General features: G+C 48.9%; 9 non-coding genes and 4 pseudogenes across 9 annotated transcripts; all 13 read right to left on the bottom strand.

The window, feature by feature from the left end:
- Nucleotides 1-607: 607 nt before the first annotated feature.
- Nucleotides 608-764, bottom strand: LOC142112010 (U2 spliceosomal RNA; annotated as a pseudogene).
- An 819-nt stretch (nucleotides 765-1,583) lies between these two features.
- Nucleotides 1,584-1,774, bottom strand: LOC142111921 (U2 spliceosomal RNA). Its single transcript, XR_012681077.1, has one exon. It is a non-coding gene; the product is annotated as a U2 spliceosomal RNA (small nuclear RNA).
- Nucleotides 1,775-2,593: 819 nt separating this feature from the next.
- Nucleotides 2,594-2,784, bottom strand: LOC142111920 (U2 spliceosomal RNA). Its single transcript, XR_012681076.1, has one exon. It is a non-coding gene; the product is annotated as a U2 spliceosomal RNA (small nuclear RNA).
- An 819-nt stretch (nucleotides 2,785-3,603) lies between these two features.
- On the bottom strand, nucleotides 3,604-3,794 carry LOC142111918 (U2 spliceosomal RNA). The gene has a single exon (XR_012681075.1). It is a non-coding gene; the product is annotated as a U2 spliceosomal RNA (small nuclear RNA).
- An 819-nt stretch (nucleotides 3,795-4,613) lies between these two features.
- On the bottom strand, nucleotides 4,614-4,804 carry LOC142111917 (U2 spliceosomal RNA). Its single transcript, XR_012681074.1, has one exon. It is a non-coding gene; the product is annotated as a U2 spliceosomal RNA (small nuclear RNA).
- Nucleotides 4,805-5,623: 819 nt separating this feature from the next.
- Nucleotides 5,624-5,814, bottom strand: LOC142111916 (U2 spliceosomal RNA). Its single transcript, XR_012681073.1, has one exon. It is a non-coding gene; the product is annotated as a U2 spliceosomal RNA (small nuclear RNA).
- An 819-nt stretch (nucleotides 5,815-6,633) lies between these two features.
- LOC142111972 (U2 spliceosomal RNA) lies at nucleotides 6,634-6,806 on the bottom strand (annotated as a pseudogene).
- Nucleotides 6,807-12,457: 5,651 nt separating this feature from the next.
- On the bottom strand, nucleotides 12,458-12,614 carry LOC142112009 (U2 spliceosomal RNA; annotated as a pseudogene).
- Nucleotides 12,615-13,433: 819 nt separating this feature from the next.
- On the bottom strand, nucleotides 13,434-13,624 carry LOC142111915 (U2 spliceosomal RNA). Its single transcript, XR_012681072.1, has one exon. It is a non-coding gene; the product is annotated as a U2 spliceosomal RNA (small nuclear RNA).
- An 819-nt stretch (nucleotides 13,625-14,443) lies between these two features.
- Nucleotides 14,444-14,634, bottom strand: LOC142111913 (U2 spliceosomal RNA). Its single transcript, XR_012681070.1, has one exon. It is a non-coding gene; the product is annotated as a U2 spliceosomal RNA (small nuclear RNA).
- Nucleotides 14,635-15,453: 819 nt separating this feature from the next.
- On the bottom strand, nucleotides 15,454-15,644 carry LOC142111912 (U2 spliceosomal RNA). The gene has a single exon (XR_012681068.1). It is a non-coding gene; the product is annotated as a U2 spliceosomal RNA (small nuclear RNA).
- Nucleotides 15,645-16,463: 819 nt separating this feature from the next.
- Nucleotides 16,464-16,673, bottom strand: LOC142111968 (U2 spliceosomal RNA; annotated as a pseudogene).
- A 1,629-nt stretch (nucleotides 16,674-18,302) lies between these two features.
- On the bottom strand, nucleotides 18,303-18,493 carry LOC142111911 (U2 spliceosomal RNA). The gene has a single exon (XR_012681067.1). It is a non-coding gene; the product is annotated as a U2 spliceosomal RNA (small nuclear RNA).
- Between the last annotated feature and the right edge of the window lie 300 nt (nucleotides 18,494-18,793).

Here is an 18,793-nt window from a genome sequence, read left to right as displayed (position 1 = left end):
AAGGTCTCGGCCGTCATGTCTGGGACCCTTCCTTCCACTTCCTTCAGCTTCAGGACCACGGTCTGCCTCATCCAGGGTTCCAGAGTGGGGGTCTTCTGGGGGTTGTCCTGGCTGGGCTGGCCTTGTCCGGTAGCAGGAGGGGCGGTGGAGGCAGAGGTTCCGGCCACGGGGGGAGGCTTCGGGGCGGTGGTCTTTCCTCCCTTCTTCCCAGGGGCAGGAGCAGGGGTGGAGGCAGGAGCTGGGGTAGCTGAGGCCATCGTCCTGGCTCTTCCTGGGGTAGAGAGGCTGGTCGTCCGGGGTGGAGGGAGCAGTGCAGATGTCCTCCCGCTGGGTAGAGAGGAGCAGGGGCTTCCGCTGAAGAGGAGGCGCTTCTTCCAGTGGAGCAGGGCCCGAGGAGAGGAGGGCTTCTTCAGCCGGAGGTGCTCCCGGCGTCTTCTTCCCGGCAGGCAGGGGGGGTCGGCAGCGCTTCTTCCCCGGGGTCGGTCTTCTTGCTCCTGGCCGGCTTTGATCGGGTAACACAAGTCTCAAACAGTTCCTCACCAGGGTTAGAGTGTGCTATCGGATGAGCCACACTCAGGTATGTCCTCTGGGTTTTGGGCAGGAGAGAGACAAGTGCACCATGCAGCAGAGTCTACATCAGCCCCTCACCAATGTTAGAGTGCGCTATCGGATGAGCCACACTCAGCATAACCTCCACCGGGTAGTTGGTAAGCTGATAAGAACAGATACTACACTTGATCTTAGCCAAAAGGCCGAGAAGCGATAACCTGAAAAGGGACCCAGGAAAGCGCCCGCTTCTCAGGCTAGGCCTGACAACTGTAGGAGACAGCCACGCCACACGCCGTATACTTTCTTCAGCGGCGGCCCACAACACTCCATTGCTGCACATTCTAGGCCCGACTAGCCTGAAAAGCCTGACACCTTCACTGGGACCCTCTTTACACCTCTCTGTCTGCAAAGGCACGCACATGAGCCGAGGACTTTTCAAACGAGATGCCTGCAAAATTTGCATTAACTCCTCCCCTTGACCATAAGTGCAACGACGCCCGCTGATTAGTCGGCCTGCCGTTCCGTCCTCGTCTCCCCAGGCAATTAATCACACTGTCTGCCCAGCTTCTTTCGGAATATTCACAGCATGTCACAGAAACAGCACTTCAAGGTGCATCACAATTGTTTCTCGGGCCACCGGCAAGTAAATAGAAAAGGAAGCTGCATGCTGCAACAGCAGCAGGGTTCTAAAAGGTGTGTGTCATAATCCTCACTTGCCTTTATTATGTCACTGGGTCCACAAGAGGGAGACACACTACGTCAGATTAATAGTTTCATTCATTCGGAGATCCAATTGAATTTGCAAATCACAAGTTGCTCCATTAAAGGAATAATTGGATCAATTCAGTAATCCTTTTGGACAAAGAAAAGGGTCTTCTTATCTGCAAATGCTTGTTTGCTAAAAGAGATAAGAAACAAAACAACAAAAAGACACAATAAATTGACACGAAATAAGACACAGGAGACAAAAATCTGTTCTTATGTTTTTTTGTTGCTGAAAAGAGACATGATTCTATTTTTTGATAACTGGATAAGAGAAGTGCACCGGTCCTGGAAGTACTGCAATACCAGGTCAATGCGTGGAGTGGACAGAGCAAGCTCTTCTTCCATCTCCCTGTTCTAAAAATCCATTTAATATATGGCCCCCAGATAGGGGGCGTATCAGATATTAAACTGATAAGAACAGATACTACACTTGATCTTAGCCAAAAGGCCGAGAAGCGATAACCTGAAAAGGGACCCAGGAAAGCGCCCGCTTCTCAGGCTAGGCCTGACAACTGTAGGAGACAGCCACGCCACACGCCGTATACTTTCTTCAGCGGCGGCCCACAACACTCCATTGCTGCACATTCTAGGCCCGACTAGCCTGAAAAGCCTGACACCTTCACTGGGACCCTCTTTACACCTCTCTGTCTGCAAAGGCACGCACATGAGCCGAGGACTTTTCAAACGAGATGCCTGCAAAATTTGCATTAACTCCTCCCCTTGACCATAAGTGCAACGACGCCCGCTGATTAGTCGGCCTGCCGTTCCGTCCTCGTCTCCCCAGGCAATTAATCACACTGTCTGCCCAGCTTCTTTCGGAATATTCACAGCATGTCACAGAAACAGCACTTCAAGGTGCATCACAATTGTTTCTCGGGCCACCGGCAAGTAAATAGAAAAGGAAGCTGCATGCTGCAACAGCAGCAGGGTTCTAAAAGGTGTGTGTCATAATCCTCACTTGCCTTTATTATGTCACTGGGTCCACAAGAGGGAGACACACTACGTCAGATTAATAGTTTCATTCATTCGGAGATCCAATTGAATTTGCAAATCACAAGTTGCTCCATTAAAGGAATAATTGGATCAATTCAGTAATCCTTTTGGACAAAGAAAAGGGTCTTCTTATCTGCAAATGCTTGTTTGCTAAAAGAGATAAGAAACAAAACAACAAAAAGACACAATAAATTGACACGAAATAAGACACAGGAGACAAAAATCTGTTCTTATGTTTTTTTGTTGCTGAAAAGAGACATGATTCTATTTTTTGATAACTGGATAAGAGAAGTGCACCGGTCCTGGAAGTACTGCAATACCAGGTCAATGCGTGGAGTGGACAGAGCAAGCTCTTCTTCCATCTCCCTGTTCTAAAAATCCATTTAATATATGGCCCCCAGATAGGGGGCGTATCAGATATTAAACTGATAAGAACAGATACTACACTTGATCTTAGCCAAAAGGCCGAGAAGCGATAACCTGAAAAGGGACCCAGGAAAGCGCCCGCTTCTCAGGCTAGGCCTGACAACTGTAGGAGACAGCCACGCCACACGCCGTATACTTTCTTCAGCGGCGGCCCACAACACTCCATTGCTGCACATTCTAGGCCCGACTAGCCTGAAAAGCCTGACACCTTCACTGGGACCCTCTTTACACCTCTCTGTCTGCAAAGGCACGCACATGAGCCGAGGACTTTTCAAACGAGATGCCTGCAAAATTTGCATTAACTCCTCCCCTTGACCATAAGTGCAACGACGCCCGCTGATTAGTCGGCCTGCCGTTCCGTCCTCGTCTCCCCAGGCAATTAATCACACTGTCTGCCCAGCTTCTTTCGGAATATTCACAGCATGTCACAGAAACAGCACTTCAAGGTGCATCACAATTGTTTCTCGGGCCACCGGCAAGTAAATAGAAAAGGAAGCTGCATGCTGCAACAGCAGCAGGGTTCTAAAAGGTGTGTGTCATAATCCTCACTTGCCTTTATTATGTCACTGGGTCCACAAGAGGGAGACACACTACGTCAGATTAATAGTTTCATTCATTCGGAGATCCAATTGAATTTGCAAATCACAAGTTGCTCCATTAAAGGAATAATTGGATCAATTCAGTAATCCTTTTGGACAAAGAAAAGGGTCTTCTTATCTGCAAATGCTTGTTTGCTAAAAGAGATAAGAAACAAAACAACAAAAAGACACAATAAATTGACACGAAATAAGACACAGGAGACAAAAATCTGTTCTTATGTTTTTTTGTTGCTGAAAAGAGACATGATTCTATTTTTTGATAACTGGATAAGAGAAGTGCACCGGTCCTGGAAGTACTGCAATACCAGGTCAATGCGTGGAGTGGACAGAGCAAGCTCTTCTTCCATCTCCCTGTTCTAAAAATCCATTTAATATATGGCCCCCAGATAGGGGGCGTATCAGATATTAAACTGATAAGAACAGATACTACACTTGATCTTAGCCAAAAGGCCGAGAAGCGATAACCTGAAAAGGGACCCAGGAAAGCGCCCGCTTCTCAGGCTAGGCCTGACAACTGTAGGAGACAGCCACGCCACACGCCGTATACTTTCTTCAGCGGCGGCCCACAACACTCCATTGCTGCACATTCTAGGCCCGACTAGCCTGAAAAGCCTGACACCTTCACTGGGACCCTCTTTACACCTCTCTGTCTGCAAAGGCACGCACATGAGCCGAGGACTTTTCAAACGAGATGCCTGCAAAATTTGCATTAACTCCTCCCCTTGACCATAAGTGCAACGACGCCCGCTGATTAGTCGGCCTGCCGTTCCGTCCTCGTCTCCCCAGGCAATTAATCACACTGTCTGCCCAGCTTCTTTCGGAATATTCACAGCATGTCACAGAAACAGCACTTCAAGGTGCATCACAATTGTTTCTCGGGCCACCGGCAAGTAAATAGAAAAGGAAGCTGCATGCTGCAACAGCAGCAGGGTTCTAAAAGGTGTGTGTCATAATCCTCACTTGCCTTTATTATGTCACTGGGTCCACAAGAGGGAGACACACTACGTCAGATTAATAGTTTCATTCATTCGGAGATCCAATTGAATTTGCAAATCACAAGTTGCTCCATTAAAGGAATAATTGGATCAATTCAGTAATCCTTTTGGACAAAGAAAAGGGTCTTCTTATCTGCAAATGCTTGTTTGCTAAAAGAGATAAGAAACAAAACAACAAAAAGACACAATAAATTGACACGAAATAAGACACAGGAGACAAAAATCTGTTCTTATGTTTTTTTGTTGCTGAAAAGAGACATGATTCTATTTTTTGATAACTGGATAAGAGAAGTGCACCGGTCCTGGAAGTACTGCAATACCAGGTCAATGCGTGGAGTGGACAGAGCAAGCTCTTCTTCCATCTCCCTGTTCTAAAAATCCATTTAATATATGGCCCCCAGATAGGGGGCGTATCAGATATTAAACTGATAAGAACAGATACTACACTTGATCTTAGCCAAAAGGCCGAGAAGCGATAACCTGAAAAGGGACCCAGGAAAGCGCCCGCTTCTCAGGCTAGGCCTGACAACTGTAGGAGACAGCCACGCCACACGCCGTATACTTTCTTCAGCGGCGGCCCACAACACTCCATTGCTGCACATTCTAGGCCCGACTAGCCTGAAAAGCCTGACACCTTCACTGGGACCCTCTTTACACCTCTCTGTCTGCAAAGGCACGCACATGAGCCGAGGACTTTTCAAACGAGATGCCTGCAAAATTTGCATTAACTCCTCCCCTTGACCATAAGTGCAACGACGCCCGCTGATTAGTCGGCCTGCCGTTCCGTCCTCGTCTCCCCAGGCAATTAATCACACTGTCTGCCCAGCTTCTTTCGGAATATTCACAGCATGTCACAGAAACAGCACTTCAAGGTGCATCACAATTGTTTCTCGGGCCACCGGCAAGTAAATAGAAAAGGAAGCTGCATGCTGCAACAGCAGCAGGGTTCTAAAAGGTGTGTGTCATAATCCTCACTTGCCTTTATTATGTCACTGGGTCCACAAGAGGGAGACACACTACGTCAGATTAATAGTTTCATTCATTCGGAGATCCAATTGAATTTGCAAATCACAAGTTGCTCCATTAAAGGAATAATTGGATCAATTCAGTAATCCTTTTGGACAAAGAAAAGGGTCTTCTTATCTGCAAATGCTTGTTTGCTAAAAGAGATAAGAAACAAAACAACAAAAAGACACAATAAATTGACACGAAATAAGACACAGGAGACAAAAATCTGTTCTTATGTTTTTTTGTTGCTGAAAAGAGACATGATTCTATTTTTTGATAACTGGATAAGAGAAGTGCACCGGTCCTGGAAGTACTGCAATACCAGGTCAATGCGTGGAGTGGACAGAGCAAGCTCTTCTTCCATCTCCCTGTTCTAAAAATCCATTTAATATATGGCCCCCAGATAGGGGGCGTATCAGATATTAAACTGATAAGAACAGATACTACACTTGATCTTAGCCAAAAGGCCGAGAAGCGATAACCTGAAAAGGGACCCAGGAAAGCGCCCGCTTCTCAGGCTAGGCCTGACAACTGTAGGAGACAGCCACGCCACACGCCGTATACTTTCTTCAGCGGCGGCCCACAACACTCCATTGCTGCACATTCTAGGCCCGACTAGCCTGAAAAGCCTGACACCTTCACTGGGACCCTCTTTACACCTCTCTGTCTGCAAAGGCACGCACATGAGCCGAGGACTTTTCAAACGAGATGCCTGCAAAATTTGCATTAACTCCTCCCCTTGACCATAAGTGCAACGACGCCCGCTGATTAGTCGGCCTGCCGTTCCGTCCTCGTCTCCCCAGGCAATTAATCACACTGTCTGCCCAGCTTCTTTCGGAATATTCACAGCATGTCACAGAAACAGCACTTCAAGGTGCATCACAATTGTTTCTCGGGCCACCGGCAAGTAAATAGAAAAGGAAGCTGCATGCTGCAACAGCAGCAGGGTTCTAAAAGGTGTGTGTCATAATCCTCACTTGCCTTTATTATGTCACTGGGTCCACAAGAGGGAGACACACTACGTCAGATTAATAGTTTCATTCATTCGGAGATCCAATTGAATTTGCAAATCACAAGTTGCTCCATTAAAGGAATAATTGGATCAATTCAGTAATCCTTTTGGACAAAGAAAAGGGTCTTCTTATCTGCAAATGCTTGTTTGCTAAAAGAGATAAGAAACAAAACAACAAAAAGACACAATAAATTGACACGAAATAAGACACAGGAGACAAAAATCTGTTCTTATGTTTTTTTGTTGCTGAAAAGAGACATGATTCTATTTTTTGATAACTGGATAAGAGAAGTGCCCGGTCCTGGAAGTACTGCAATACCAGGTCAATGCGTGGAGTGGACAGAGCAAGCTCTTCTTCCATCTCCCTGTTCTAAAAATCCATTTAATATATGGCCCCCAGATAGGGGGCGTATCAGATATTAAACTGATAAGAACAGATTTTTTTGATTGAAAAAGTAGCTTTATTTTGTATAAAGTACAAAAAACACAGTTCATACATTTCATTCAAGTGTACGCAGTACACCGTAAGACATGATCATGCATACGTTTTAGTACAATACAGGGCATAAAGTACAAGACATGACATCCTACACTATATACATCAAGTACTGCACTAACCATTCAAACTTTACAGTGTATTACAGTGCAATAAAATAACATTGGATGTGAGGGGGAGGTAGGTAAGAGGGGTAGGGTGGTGGAGTCACGAGCAAAAAGTTTTTATTGAGGACAGACACAAAGGGAAGGGTGCATAAATAGACATGACATTCAATAATACTTCATGCTGTGAAGGGGAATGGGTTGGAGGGGGAAAGGGAGGGGAGCACAAACCAAAGTTTTTTATTGAAAATAGACACAATGGGGAGGAGGAGAAGAGGAGACAACAATCAATCAATTACAATCAATCGTCGTCTTCATCTTCCTCAGGACTGTCAAGGGTGTTATAGTCTCTTAACAGGCTATGGATAAGCCTGCGACAGTCCTGGATGGTCATCTTCTCCCGCTTCAAGATGAGGCGGTTCCTGGCAAGCCACATAGCGTCCTTAAAACAGTTCATAAGGCGCCAGGCCTCCTGGATTGCCTCAACGGTGTGAGTCCCAGGAAATAATCCATAAAATACCGAATGGTATGAGAGGCAAGTCCTGGGCACACTGTCCTTAAGTTCATGTTCCAGGGCATCCAACAATGCCTGTGCAGTGGGACAGTCCCAAAAGATATGTTGAGCAGTCTCCCTCTTGGTAATACAAAAGGGGCAGTGAACATATCTGCACAGGTTTCGGGAGTGCATAAATGTCCTGAGAGGCAAACCCCCCTGAATGGCCATCCATGCAATGTCTTTATGTCCATTAGTCAGTCTCTTAGAGGCCACATTCTCCCAAACATGTTTGGCCGTGGCCACAGGGAGCCCTGGAACAGACTCCATAATGTCCTTAGCTCTGATGAGCTTGTGGATAGTTTTAGGTTTCCACAAGTCTGGTTTAAGTCCCTCCAGATGGTGCTCCCTCACAAATTGTCCAACATCCAGGTAAAACCAAGGTGTAGTCCAGTTGTAAGGGAAGGAGCTGTCCCACTTGTCCCAACCAAGTTTCCTCCAAAGAGGAAGAAGGAAAAAGCGTGACATGGACTTCCCAGCAGAGCAAACGTTCTTTTCAAGGAGTGTCCTGCGGATACAGTTGCAAACAAAGAAGGCCCGCAGCATGGTGGGGATATCAGGGATCCCTTTCCCACCTTTGTGGGGCTCCTTGTACATAACAGACCGCTTCACTCTGTCCATTTTGGAGCCCCAGATGAAGTGAAAGACTGTCCTCGTGATGGTCTTACAGACGGCAGCAAGAGGTGGCCAAGCTTGGGCCGTGTACTGAAGAACGGGAAGAATCTCGTTGCGCAGTACCAGTGCTTTCCCTTCGATGGTAAGAAGTCTGAGGCTCCACAGTCCAATCTTTTGCCGGACTGTTGCCAGTCTCTCTTCCCAGCACTTCAGGGCCGCCTCCTCTCCACCGAACCAAACTCCAAGGATTTTGATGAAGTCCGGCTTGATTGTGAAGGGGAATGCAGCGGGGGATGACAGGTGCCACTGACCGAACAGCATTGCCTCTGACTTCCCGCAGTTGACTTTTGCCCCTGAAGCTTGGCCGAAGTTGTTGCAGGTCTGGACGAGTGCTGCCACCGAACGCTGATCAGCGCAGAAGACAGTGACGTCGTCCATGTAGAGCGAACACTTGGCCTCTAGTCGGTCTGGACCCGGTGCGGTGATCCCTCTGATCTCTGGGTTTCGCCTGATGGACATCGCAAAGAGCTCTATACAACAGACAAAAAGGAGAGGTGAAAGAGGGCAGCCTTGTCTGACCCCAGACAGTACAGAGAAGGGGTCAGTCTTCCAGCCGTTCACCAACACCGAGCTGTAAATATCAAGGTACATCAGGTTAACATAAGAACAAAACATATCACCCAATCCAAACCTGCACAGAACCTTACGCATAAAACCATGAGAGACACGATCAAAGGCCTTCTCCTGATCAAGACTGACCAGGGCCACATGTGCGTGGCGGTCTTTGATATAATGAACCGTGTCCCTCAGCAGCGCAAGGCTGTCTGCAATCCTTCTACCAGGAATGCCACAAGTCTGATCAGGATGAACAATTCGCCCAATGACAACCTTTAGCCTGTTGGCTAGTACCTTGGCCAAAATCTTGTAGTCCACGTTCAGGAGGGAGATGGGCCTCCAATTTTTGAGGTCACATCTCTCTCCCTTGCGCTTGTACAAAATCGTGATCAAGCCCTCTCTCAGAGTAGGAGGCATCCTGCCCTCCACCACCATCTCCTCATACAGCTCTAGCAGGTCCGGGCCAATGAGGTCCCACAGCGCTACATAGAGCTCGGCTGGGAGGCCATCACTGCCCGGGGTCCTGCCCGGCCTAAAGGATTTAGCGGCAGAGTGCAGCTCCCCCAAGGTGAGGGGGGCATCCATAGCTGCCCTACCTGTAGGATCAATAGGGTTAGTGATACCTGACAGGAAAGATTCAGCTGCGTCGTCGTCTGTAGTCTTAGGGGAGTAGAGTTTGCCGTAGTAGTCTGAGACGACTCCCATGACGCCCTCCTTCCCCCTCCTGGGGGTGCCAGACTCGTCCCGCAGCTCGGTCAGGGGCGTGTGCCCGGAGTGGAGTTTTCTGAAAAAGAAAGAATTACATTTCTCACCCTTCTCCAGATTCTCCACCTTGGAACGGAAGATGATGCGATTGGCCTCTTCCTCGAAGTGCCTTTTCAGGCCCCCTTTGGCCTCAGCCAGATCATCCTTCACATCCCAGCCGCAGAGTTGGAGGTCCAGCAGGGACTGCAGCTGACGCTGAAGTCTCCTGAAGTTCCTCTTCCTCTCACACGCCTGTTGGCGGCCTTTAGCCTGAAAGAAACTGCGAAACTTGCCCTTGACATACTCCCACCAGTTAGACATACAGTCAAAATACATTTTGTCATTTTTCCACATTACATAGGCATCCCTCAGCTCAACCATCACCTCTTCCTTTCCCAGCAGAGCGCAGTTCAGCTTCCAAGAGCCAGGGCCGGGAGGGAACCCGTGACCCAGAACACCTTCAAAGAGAATGGCCCTATGATCAGAGAAAAAGCAGGGAACCATGACATGCCTGTTTTGTCTTACCGCTCTCGATGTAAACACAAAGTCAATCCGGGAACGCACTGAGCCATCGGGGCGGCTCCAAGTATAATTCACAGAGCCGGCCCCCATAGATCCCACTGCATCCCGCAAGGATGCTTCGGCTACCATCTCCTGCAACAACCTGGAAGAAACATCAAGTTTAGCATTAGTACAAGAACTCCTACCATCTTCCTCTATAGGACAGTTAAAGTCCCCAGCCATCACTACCGCCCTGGTGGTTGCGAGCTGGGCCCGCAGGGTCTGGAAAAGCTCCAGACGCTCATTCTTACCCGGGGATGCATACACACAGATAAGCCTGATAGGCTCACCCGCCCAGGAGCCATCTACGATAAGCAATCTGCCGCAGACAAACTCCTGAACGGAATCTAATGTGAAGAGGCTTCCCCTGATAAGAATGGCGACCCCTGCAGACTTACAGTCACTCCCCCCAGACCAATAGGAGGGCCCGTGAGACCACTGCCTCCCCAGATGCCTGTAGGAACTAGAGAAAGGGAGAGAACATTCCTGCAACATGTAAACATCACATTTCTGACTGTCAAGAAAGGTAAACACAGACTGACGTCTAATCTTATCCTTCACACTCCTCACATTAATGGTAAAAAGAGAAAAGTTAGCCATTAGTTGGGAGAAAAAAGAGAGTTAGCACAGTCAATACATCAGTTACCCTCCTTGTCCGGTGGGACTTGGTCCGGTCTGCCCGTGTCCCCTTCGGGTGGGAGCAGACCTTTCTCCTCTAGCTGGTCGAATAGGCAGATTTGGGGCAGTTGTAGGAATTCTTCCTCCTCCTGCTCAGAATCCAGCAGCTCATCCACCATCTCTACCAGGGCCCCCTCTGACGGGAGAGGGTCCTCTTCCAGCTCGATTGCCTTTTTCTTGGAAGGGTCAGAGTCGCCAGCTGGGCTGTCCAGCTCTTTCCGCTTCCTCCTTTGTTTGTTCTCATCACCTGCAGACACAAGAGGGAGGAGGGGGGGGAAATCCTCCAGGGAAAGGGGGGGAGCTGCAGTAGCGGTGGAGGGGGTTAGTGCTACTGCAGGGGGAGGGGGTGTTGTGGCAGCGGGGAGGGAGGGGGGTGCTGTCACAACAGGGGTGGGAGATATCTTACCAGCTCTTGGCTGCGGTGTGGGCTTCTGTTGCTTCCTCTGGGCTGGTTTGGGCTGCAGGGCAGGGGTAGGTCCGCTTTCCGGCAGTCCAATCCAGGCAGCTGCAGCGTAGGATCTGGCCCTCTGGGGGCAGTCCCTGTAGATGTGGCTGGCCAGGCCGCAGAGGTTGCAGGACAATTTTCTTGGGCAATCCTTGGACTCGTGCCCCGCCACCTTGCAGTTCCTGCAGGCTGAGACCTTGCAGCTTCTCGCCATGTGGTCAGCTTCCCCGCATTTTCTGCAGTTCCTCGGCTGATCGGCATAGTGGAGGAGGCCGGCAGAGCCGCCCAGGGCAAAGCTTGATGGCAGGTGTTGGAGTCCGTCAGTTGCCGTGCTGTCTTTCCTCAGTCTGATGATAATGGACCACTTGCCTGTCCAGAAGCCGTTGACATCCAGGATCTTGGAGGGGTCCTTGACCACGGAGCAGAAGCGGCTCAGGAAGGTAGCGATGTCCTTACCAGGGGTGTGAGGATTTCTCATGGAGACCGTTACTCTTCTCTCCTCTCTCTGGATGGGGCAGTTCCCCACGAAGCGGGAGAAGGGAGACTCCGGTCTCGCAGTCTTCACTGCCTCCCAGTACCTCTTGCAGATGGCAATGGAGGCGAAGGTGATGTACCATATCCCTTTCAGGTAATTCTGCACGCTGAGGGTTTCAGCCTTGGAGAAGCCCTGGTCCAGGATCATCTTCTTGCCGAAGGTCTCGGCCGTCATGTCTGGGACCCTTCCTTCCACTTCCTTCAGCTTCAGGACCACGGTCTGCCTCATCCAGGGTTCCAGGGTGGGGGTCTTCTGGGGGGTGTCCTGGTTGGGCTGGCCTTGTCCGGCAGCAGCAGGGGCGGTGGAGGCAGAGGTTCCGGCCACGGGGAGAGGCTTCGGGGCGGTGTTCTTTCCTCCCTTCTTCCCAGGGGCAGGAGCAGGGGTGGAGGCAGGAGCTGGGGTAGCTGAGGCCATCGTCCTGGCTCTTCCTGGGGTAGAGAGGCTGGTCGTCCGGGGTGGAGGGAGCAGTGCAGATGTCCTCCCGCTGGGTAGAGAGGAGCAGGGGCTTCCGCTGAAGAGGAGGCGCTTCTTCCGGTGGAGCAGGGCCCGAGGAGAGGAGGGCTTCTTCAGCCGGAGGTGCTCCCGGCGTCTTCTTCCCGGCAGGCAGGGGGGGTCGGCAGCGCTTCTTCCCCGGGGTCGGTCTTCTTGCTCCTGGCCGGCTTTGATCGGGTAACACAAGTCTCAAACAGTTCCTCACCAGGGTTAGAGTGTGCTATCGGATGAGCCACACTCAGGTATGTCCTCTGGGTTTTGGGCAGGAGAGAGACAAGTGCACCATGCAGCAGAGTCTACATCAGCCCCTCACCAATGTTAGAGTGCGCTATCGGATGAGCCACACTCAGCATAACCTCCACCGGGTAGTTGGTAAGCTGATAAGAACAGATACTACACTTGATCTTAGCCAAAAGGCCGAGAAGCGATAACCTGAAAAGGGACCCAGGAAAGCGCCCGCTTCTCAGGCTAGGCCTGACAACTGTAGGAGACAGCCACGCCACACGCCGTATACTTTCTTCAGCGGCGGCCCACAACACTCCATTGCTGCACATTCTAGGCCCGACTAGCCTGAAAAGCCTGACACCTTCACTGGGACCCTCTTTACACCTCTCTGTCTGCAAAGGCACGCACATGAGCCGAGGACTTTTCAAACGAGATGCCTGCAAAATTTGCATTAACTCCTCCCCTTGACCATAAGTGCAACGACGCCCGCTGATTAGTCGGCCTGCCGTTCCGTCCTCGTCTCCCCAGGCAATTAATCACACTGTCTGCCCAGCTTCTTTCGGAATATTCACAGCATGTCACAGAAACAGCACTTCAAGGTGCATCACAATTGTTTCTCGGGCCACCGGCAAGTAAATAGAAAAGGAAGCTGCATGCTGCAACAGCAGCAGGGTTCTAAAAGGTGTGTGTCATAATCCTCACTTGCCTTTATTATGTCACTGGGTCCACAAGAGGGAGACACACTACGTCAGATTAATAGTTTCATTCATTCGGAGATCCAATTGAATTTGCAAATCACAAGTTGCTCCATTAAAGGAATAATTGGATCAATTCAGTAATCCTTTTGGACAAAGAAAAGGGTCTTCTTATCTGCAAATGCTTGTTTGCTAAAAGAGATAAGAAACAAAACAACAAAAAGACACAATAAATTGACACGAAATAAGACACAGGAGACAAAAATCTGTTCTTATGTTTTTTTGTTGCTGAAAAGAGACATGATTCTATTTTTTGATAACTGGATAAGAGAAGTGCACCGGTCCTGGAAGTACTGCAATACCAGGTCAATGCGTGGAGTGGACAGAGCAAGCTCTTCTTCCATCTCCCTGTTCTAAAAATCCATTTAATATATGGCCCCCAGATAGGGGGCGTATCAGATATTAAACTGATAAGAACAGATACTACACTTGATCTTAGCCAAAAGGCCGAGAAGCGATAACCTGAAAAGGGACCCAGGAAAGCGCCCGCTTCTCAGGCTAGGCCTGACAACTGTAGGAGACAGCCACGCCACACGCCGTATACTTTCTTCAGCGGCGGCCCACAACACTCCATTGCTGCACATTCTAGGCCCGACTAGCCTGAAAAGCCTGACACCTTCACTGGGACCCTCTTTACACCTCTCTGTCTGCAAAGGCACGCACATGAGCCGAGGACTTTTCAAACGAGATGCCTGCAAAATTTGCATTAACTCCTCCCCTTGACCATAAGTGCAACGACGCCCGCTGATTAGTCGGCCTGCCGTTCCGTCCTCGTCTCCCCAGGCAATTAATCACACTGTCTGCCCAGCTTCTTTCGGAATATTCACAGCATGTCACAGAAACAGCACTTCAAGGTGCATCACAATTGTTTCTCGGGCCACCGGCAAGTAAATAGAAAAGGAAGCTGCATGCTGCAACAGCAGCAGGGTTCTAAAAGGTGTGTGTCATAATCCTCACTTGCCTTTATTATGTCACTGGGTCCACAAGAGGGAGACACACTACGTCAGATTAATAGTTTCATTCATTCGGAGATCCAATTGAATTTGCAAATCACAAGTTGCTCCATTAAAGGAATAATTGGATCAATTCAGTAATCCTTTTGGACAAAGAAAAGGGTCTTCTTATCTGCAAATGCTTGTTTGCTAAAAGAGATAAGAAACAAAACAACAAAAAGACACAATAAATTGACACGAAATAAGACACAGGAGACAAAAATCTGTTCTTATGTTTTTTTGTTGCTGAAAAGAGACATGATTCTATTTTTTGATAACTGGATAAGAGAAGTGCACCGGTCCTGGAAGTACTGCAATACCAGGTCAATGCGTGGAGTGGACAGAGCAAGCTCTTCTTCCATCTCCCTGTTCTAAAAATCCATTTAATATATGGCCCCCAGATAGGGGGCGTATCAGATATTAAACTGATAAGAACAGATACTACACTTGATCTTAGCCAAAAGGCCGAGAAGCGATAACCTGAAAAGGGACCCAGGAAAGCGCCCGCTTCTCAGGCTAGGCCTGACAACTGTAGGAGACAGCCACGCCACACGCCGTATACTTTCTTCAGCGGCGGCCCACAACACTCCATTGCTGCACATTCTAGGCCCGACTAGCCTGAAAAGCCTGACACCTTCACTGGGACCCTCTTTACACCTCTCTGTCTGCAAAGGCACGCACATGAGCCGAGGACTTTTCAAACGAGATGCCTGCAAAATTTGCATTAACTCCTCCCCTTGACCATAAGTGCAACGACGCCCGCTGATTAGTCGGCCTGCCGTTCCGTCCTCGTCTCCCCAGGCAATTAATCACACTGTCTGCCCAGCTTCTTTCGGAATATTCACAGCATGTCACAGAAACAGCACTTCAAGGTGCATCACAATTGTTTCTCGGGCCACCGGCAAGTAAATAGAAAAGGAAGCTGCATGCTGCAACAGCAGCAGGGTTCTAAAAGGTGTGTGTCATAATCCTCACTTGCCTTTATTATGTCACTGGGTCCACAAGAGGGAGACACACTACGTCAGATTAATAGTTTCATTCATTCGGAGATCCAATTGAATTTGCAAATCACAAGTTGCTCCATTAAAGGAATAATTGGATCAATTCAGTAATCCTTTTGGACAAAGAAAAGGGTCTTCTTATCTGCAAATGCTTGTTTGCTAAAAGAGATAAGAAACAAAACAACAAAAAGACACAATAAATTGACACGAAATAAGACACAGGAGACAAAAATCTGTTCTTATGTTTTTTTGTTGCTGAAAAGAGACATGATTCTATTTTTTGATAACTGGATAAGAGAAGTGCACCGGTCCTGGAAGTACTGCAATACCAGGTCAATGCGTGGAGTGGACAGAGCAAGCTCTTCTTCCATCTCCCTGTTCTAAAAATCCATTTAATATATGGCCCCCAGATAGGGGGCGTATCAGATATTAAACTGATAAGAACAGATACTACACTTGATCTTAGCCAAAAGGCCGAGAAGCGATAACCTGAAAAGGGACCCAGGAAAGCGCCCGCTTCTCAGGCTAGGCCTGACAACTGTAGGAGACAGCCACGCCACACGCCGTATACTTTCTTCAGCGGCGGCCCACAACACTCCATTGCTGCACATTCTAGGCCCGACTAGCCTGAAAAGCCTGACACCTTCACTGGGACCCTCTTTACACCTCTCTGTCTGCAAAGGCACGCACATGAGCCGAGGACTTTTCAAACGAGATGCCTGCAAAATTTGCATTAACTCCTCCCCTTGACCATAAGTGCAACGACGCCCGCTGATTAGTCGGCCTGCCGTTCCGTCCTCGTCTCCCCAGGCAATTAATCACACTGTCTGCCCAGCTTCTTTCGGAATATTCACAGCATGTCACAGAAACAGCACTTCAAGGTGCATCACAATTGTTTCTCGGGCCACCGGCAAGTAAATAGAAAAGGAAGCTGCATGCTGCAACAGCAGCAGGGTTCTAAAAGGTGTGTGTCATAATCCTCACTTGCCTTTATTATGTCACTGGGTCCACAAGAGGGAGACACACTACGTCAGATTAATAGTTTCATTCATTCGGAGATCCAATTGAATTTGCAAATCACAAGTTGCTCCATTAAAGGAATAATTGGATCAATTCAGTAATCCTTTTGGACAAAGAAAAGGGTCTTCTTATCTGCAAATGCTTGTTTGCTAAAAGAGATAAGAAACAAAACAACAAAAAGACACAATAAATTGACACGAAATAAGACACAGGAGACAAAAATCTGTTCTTATGTTTTTTTGTTGCTGAAAAGAGACATGATTCTATTTTTTGATAACTGGATAAGAGAAGTGCACCGGTCCTGGAAGTACTGCAATACCAGGTCAATGCGTGGAGTGGACAGAGCAAGCTCTTCTTCCATCTCCCTGTTCTAAAAATCCATTTAATATATGGCCCCCAGATAGGGGGCGTATCAGATATTAAACTGATAAGAACAGATTTTTTTTTTTTTTTTTATTTAAAGCCTTGAGCTCGTCCCTTGTGCACGAAAAAAATGAGTAAATACCCAAAAAACATGCACAAGAGTTTTCGGTGCGTGGTCCTCCCTCCGGAGAGGAAGGACCCTGGTCCTCGACCCCCAGAACCAAAAAGGTCACTTAGGGGCCGGGGTCGTCTGACTCCCTTCGCCGCAAAGCTAGGGGAGCCTCTTAGCCCCTGGGATCCGCCGAAGCTTCACCCAGTGCTCGGTGTGCCGATTGGGTACGGCCCCAGCCGGGTGGCTGGGCGGGGTTGGACCCTCGTCGCCGCGAAGCTAGGAGGGCCCCATTAGTCCCTGGGATCTGCCGGAGCTTCACCCAGGACTCAAGCCGAGTGGGTACGGCCCCAGCCGGGTGGCTGGGCAGGGTTGGACCCTCGTCGCCGCAAAGCTAGGAGGGCCCCATTAGTCCCTGGGATCTGCCGGAGCTTCACCCAGGACTCAAGCCGAGTGGGTACGGCCCCAGCCGGGTGGCTGGGCTAGTATGGGCCCCCTTGGCCTGCCACACTAGGGGACCCATTTTGCCCCTGAGATCCGCCGGAGCTTCACCCTGGGCCGGGTATAAAAATTTTCTTGCCCAGCCAAAAAGGTCCGGGCAAAGAATATAGCATTGCTTAGGAGAAAGAGGTCAAAAGTGCGTGGGTGCCAACAGAATCACGTTGTATCTATATTAAGGTCTCTTGACCCGTGATTTATGGCCCCCCGGGTTTCCAGTCCGGATGCACATTTGTCCCAGCCTTTCAAAGCTGCATTCCAGCCCTCTAGTTAAAGAGGCAAGTGCTGATCTGCCACAACTACACTTGATCTTAGCCAAAAGGCCGAGAAGCGATAACCTGAAAAGGGACCCAGGAAAGCGCCCGCTTCTCAGGCTAGGCCTGACAACTGTAGGAGACAGCCACGCCACACGCCGTATACTTTCTTCAGCGGCGGCCCACAACACTCCATTGCTGCACATTCTAGGCCCGACTAGCCTGAAAAGCCTGACACCTTCACTGGGACCCTCTTTACACCTCTCTGTCTGCAAAGGCACGCACATGAGCCGAGGACTTTTCAAACGAGATGCCTGCAAAATTTGCATTAACTCCTCCCCTTGACCATAAGTGCAACGACGCCCGCTGATTAGTCGGCCTGCCGTTCCGTCCTCGTCTCCCCAGGCAATTAATCACACTGTCTGCCCAGCTTCTTTCGGAATATTCACAGCATGTCACAGAAACAGCACTTCAAGGTGCATCACAATTGTTTCTCGGGCCACCGGCAAGTAAATAGAAAAGGAAGCTGCATGCTGCAACAGCAGCAGGGTTCTAAAAGGTGTGTGTCATAATCCTCACTTGCCTTTATTATGTCACTGGGTCCACAAGAGGGAGACACACTACGTCAGATTAATAGTTTCATTCATTCGGAGATCCAATTGAATTTGCAAATCACAAGTTGCTCCATTAAAGGAATAATTGGATCAATTCAGTAATCCTTTTGGACAAAGAAAAGGGTCTTCTTATCTGCAAATGCTTGTTTGCTAAAAGAGATAAGAAACAAAACAACAAAAAGACACAATAAATTGACACGAAATAAGACACAGGAGACAAAAATCTGTTCTTATGTTTTTTTGTTGCTGAAAAGAGACATGATTCTATTTTTTGATAACTGGATAAGAGAAGTGCACCGGTCCTGGAAGTACTGCAATACCAGGTCAATGCGTGGAGTGGACAGAGCAAGCTCTTCTTCCATCTCCCTGTTCTAAAAATCCATTTAATATATGGCCCCCAGATAGGGGGCGTATCAGATATTAAACTGATAAGAACAGATACTACACTTGATCTTAGCCAAAAGGCCGAGAAGCGATAACCTGAAAAGGGACCCAGGAAAGCGCCCGCTTCTCAGGCTAGGCCTGACAACTGTAGGAGACAGCCACGCCACACGCCGTATACTTTCTTCAGCGGCGGCCCACAACACTCCATTGCTGCACATTCTAGGCCCGACTAGCCTGAAAAGCCTGACACCTTCACTGGGACCCTCTTTACACCTCTCTGTCTGCAAAGGCACGCACATGAGCCGAGGACTTTTCAAACGAGATGCCTGCAAAATTTGCATTAACTCCTCCCCTTGACCATAAGTGCAACGACGCCCGCTGATTAGTCGGCCT

This window comes from Mixophyes fleayi (genome assembly GCF_038048845.1).
Source record: "Mixophyes fleayi isolate aMixFle1 chromosome 6 unlocalized genomic scaffold, aMixFle1.hap1 SUPER_6_unloc_1, whole genome shotgun sequence".
Lineage (NCBI taxonomy): Eukaryota > Metazoa > Chordata > Amphibia > Anura > Limnodynastidae > Mixophyes > Mixophyes fleayi.
The sequence above is the reverse complement of the archived record's forward strand: the minus strand, read 5'-3'. Positions and strand labels throughout refer to the sequence as shown.